This window comes from Durio zibethinus, chromosome 8, assembly GCF_047325235.1.
Source record: "Durio zibethinus cultivar Kanyao isolate XHJ-2024 chromosome 8, ASM4732523v1, whole genome shotgun sequence".
NCBI classification, from domain to species: domain Eukaryota; kingdom Viridiplantae; phylum Streptophyta; class Magnoliopsida; order Malvales; family Malvaceae; genus Durio; species Durio zibethinus.
Window position 1 is genome coordinate 16775973 of NC_143169.1, and position 4028 is coordinate 16780000.

The window sequence follows — 4028 nt, forward strand, 5'->3', positions numbered from 1 at the left end:
AGGCATTTTTGTGGTCGATGAGAAGGGACCGTGAGATCATCAAATACCAAGAGACCAGGCCAGGCCAAGCCTGCAACCACAGTTTCTGCTCGCACCACCCCAAGGAGCGATTGCTCGATTTTGGGACTTGGTCTGAGGTCTAGGGCAGCATCCACCATGTGCACGGGCTCGACCTCGGCTCCCCTTTTTCGTATGCATGCCAATCGATCAAGGCTATGGGCACCTACCAATCACTGGAGCAACCAGTCACCGGACAAAACAATCGAAAGGCATGCACGCCCTGTATTTCGTTCGAGGGACGTTGCCCTAGGTGTACGTAATGGGAGGCCCATCACGTACACCTACTCCCCTCATAAGGGGGAGAGGGGGTACCGGACCACCACCTCCTAAAGAGCATTAGAGATTTTATAGATTTGCTACCAGTAGATGTTAAAGTGTTTGAAACGGGAACACTTTTTCCAAACAGGCATATCCCGCACCGAGGGTGAGCAAGTGCCAATGATGGTTGGGGCATGTGCCCGCACCAAGGGCCAACGCGTGTCGATGGTGGTCAAGGCAACCGCCCGCACCAGCTTGAGGCATGTGCCCACACCAAGGCCCGATATGTGCCATTTGTGTTCAAGGCAACCACCCGCACCAAGGCCCGGCATGTACCAATGGTGTTCGACATAACCGCCCACACTAGGGGTCATCTTCTGTCGATGGTGGTCGAGGCAAGAGCCCACACCAAGGGTCAGCTTGTGTCGATGGTGGTCGAGGCAACCGCTAGCACCAAGGGCCATCTTTTACCGATGGTGGTTAGGCAACCGCCCGCACCAAGACCCAGCACGTGCCGATGGTGTTCGAGGCAACCTCTCGCACCAAGGGCCAGCTTGTACCGATGGTGCTCGAGGAAACTGCCTGTACCAAGGGCCATCTTCTATCGATGGTGGTTGAGGCAACCGCCCGCACCAAGGCCCAACACGTGCCAATGGTGTTCGAGGCAACCGCCCGCATCAGAGGCCATCTTCTGCCATGGTGATTGAGGCAAGTGCCCGTACCAAGGGCCAGCTTATGCCAATGGTGATCAAGGCAACCGCCAGCACCAAGGCCCAGCACATGCCGCTGGTGTTCGAGGCAACCGCCCACACCAGAGGCCAATATGCATCGATGGTGTTCGACATAATCGCCCACACCAGGGGCCATCTTCTGCCGATGGAGGTCGAGGTAAGAGCCCAAACCAAGGGCCGGCTTGTGTCGATGGTGCTCGAGGCAACCGCCCTCACCAAGGCCTAGCACATGCCGATTATGTTTGAGGTAACCGCCCGCACCAAGGCCCAGCATGAGTCGATGGTGGTCGAGGCAACCGCTAGCACCAAGGCCCAGCATGTGTTGATGGTGGTTGAGGCAATCACCTATACCAAGGTTGACTTGTACCGATGGTGCTCGAGGCAATAGCCTGCACCAGGGGCCATCTTCCATCGATGGTGGTCGAGGCAACTGCCCTCACTAAGGCCCAGCATGTGTCGATGGTGTTCGACTCAACCGCCCGTACCAGAGGCCATCTTGTGTCGATGGTGGTCGAGGTAACCGTCGGCACCTAGGGTTGGCTAGTGCCGATGGTGCTCAAGGCAACCGCCCACACCATGGCCCAACACGTGCTGATGGTGTTCGAGGCAATCGTCTGCACCAGAGGCCATCTTCTATCAATGATGGTCGAGGCAACTGCCCTCACCAAGACCCACCATGTGCCAATGGTGTTCGACACAATTGCCCACACCGAGGGTCGGCTGGTACCGATGGTGCTCGAGGTAACGACCCCTAACAAGGCCCGACACGTGATGATGGTGTTCGAGGCAACCGCCCACACCAAGAGTCGACATGTGCTGATGCTGGTCGAGGCAACCGCCCGTACCATGGCCCAGCATGTGCCGATGGTGTTTGATGCAACCGCTCGCACCAGGGGCCATCTTGTGATGATGGTGGTTGAGGTAACCACCCGCACCAAGGGTCAGCTTGTGCCGATGGTGGTCGAGGCAAATGCTCACACCAAGGGCCGGCTTGTGCCGATGGTGATCAAAGCAACGACCCGCACCAGGGCCTAACTTGTTCCGATGGCGATCGAGGCAAGTGCCCGTACCAAAGGGTAGCCTAAGCCGATGATGGTCGATGCATGTGCCATCACCATGTGCCATCATGTGCCATTGATGGTCGAGGCCTTGGTTGAAGTTTGATTTTAAGCCATGGTGCACATACTAGGCTCGGGCATGTGTTGGGGCCGCATTTTTTTCGCCTGGGGCACCATCGTCGGAGCATCACTTGAGCATCGTCAGAGAACCTGATCGACGACATTGGGGGTTTCGACGATTGGGGGGGCCAACAGGTGTGCGCACATGATGTGCAATGGGTGCTGGTACTTGGCCCTTATATTGGCCCCCTATCCCTCATCACACCTTGAGAACTCACACCCCCTTAAAGAGCATTTAAGGTTTTATAAGTTTGCTGCCAGTAGCCATTCAAGTGTCTGAAATGGGGACACTTTTTTCAAATGGTCACAAAATCTTCTCCACCTCTATTTTTTAGCTTAAATTTTTTGTGCATGCCAACAAAAATACAAGGATCATGTCTACAAAATTTGGGGCCAAAACTCCTTCTAAAAAAATTTTAAAAAATCTCGAACCACAAAAATTTTTTAAAATTACGAAAAGTAGAAAACGACTCGTCTTGCCACGAAACTTCACATGAAGGCTTAAGGGACCATTGTATGAATTTACAAGCCATAAAAATGGCATTGGCATGGTAGAAATATGAAGATGTGCCTAAACCCACCTACCACTTGATCGATTTACGACTTGCGCATCCCACCTCTCTGGCCGGCGTAGTGCCCGCCCGCTCATTTCATCGGTTGACTTAGGCATACGGAGTTCATTCCTAGTCTATGATCAGACCGAATAGAGGGTTGCAGTACTAAGACCTGCAGCGGGTTTGATAGCACGTAGAGGGGGGCCGGACGGATCCCTGGCTTACGCATTCTACCTCTCTGGCCGGTTGAACGCCCGCACGCTCATTTCGTGGGTTGACTTAGGCATACGGAGTTCATTCCCAGTCTAAGCATACGGAGTTCATTCCCAATCTAAGCATACGAATCAGACCGAGGGTTGCGACAACAGGACCAGAAGCAAGATTGATAGCACGTAGGGGGGATCGAGTCGATCCCCTGCTTGCGCATTCTACCTCTTCGATCGACTGAGCACCCGCACGCTCGTTTCATGGGTTGGCTTAGGCACACGGAGTTCATTCCATGTCTAAGCCCTAGTCGGACCAAGGGTTGTGGTAGCAGGACCGACAGCGGGATCGACAACACGCAGAGGGGGATTGGGTTGTTCCTCGACTGGTGCATTATGCCTCTCTGGCTGGCTCAGTACCTGCACGTTCATTTCATGGGTTGACTTAGGCATACGGAGTTCATTCCCAGCCTAAAATCACACCGATAACAGGATTGGCAGCAGCATGCAGAGGGAGACCGAGCTGATCCCCAACTTTCGTATCCTGCCTCTCTGATCGGTTGAGCAGCTGCACGCTCATTTCGTGGGTTAACTTAGGCATAAATAGTGCATTCCCGATCTCGACCAACCAAGGGCCAAAGGCTATCGATGGCATTTGGGGTAACAATCGATGGGGATCAACAGCGGGATCCTTGGTCAGCTCGTGCATCCCGTCCCCAACGATCGGTTTGGTGCCAAAATAAAAATTTAAGGGTCAATCAGGGTGAGCGAAGTTCATTCTCGGTCAGGACTGGGGGATAGGGGGCCCCGTGTAATGCCCAACCCCAGAAGGGGGCGACGTGAAAAGACGGAAGGTCGGTGAGGGGAGGCATGAATCGAAGCGACAAAAGGACTGAATCTCAATAGATTATGGTAGCAAGGCCACTCTACCACTTACAATACCCCGTCGTATATTTAAGTCATCTGTAAAGGATTTTACCCTCCGCTTATTGGGAATTGAGCTCCATAGAGGCCTGCGTGACTCGTCCACCGCGGGGGCTGCAC

The 4028-nt window shown here is 54.0% G+C and overlaps 1 non-coding gene across 1 annotated transcript in view; it reads right to left on the minus strand.

Annotated features, from left to right (window-relative positions):
• Positions 1–3854: 3854 nt before the first annotated feature.
• The window catches only part of LOC149517431 (25S ribosomal RNA), a 3388-nt gene continuing 3214 nt past the window's right edge, over positions 3855–4028 (minus strand). Inside the window, exon 1 of the ribosomal RNA XR_016344402.1 lies at positions 3855–4028. This exon is cut by the window's right edge and continues 3214 nt beyond it. This is a non-coding gene — a ribosomal RNA (25S ribosomal RNA).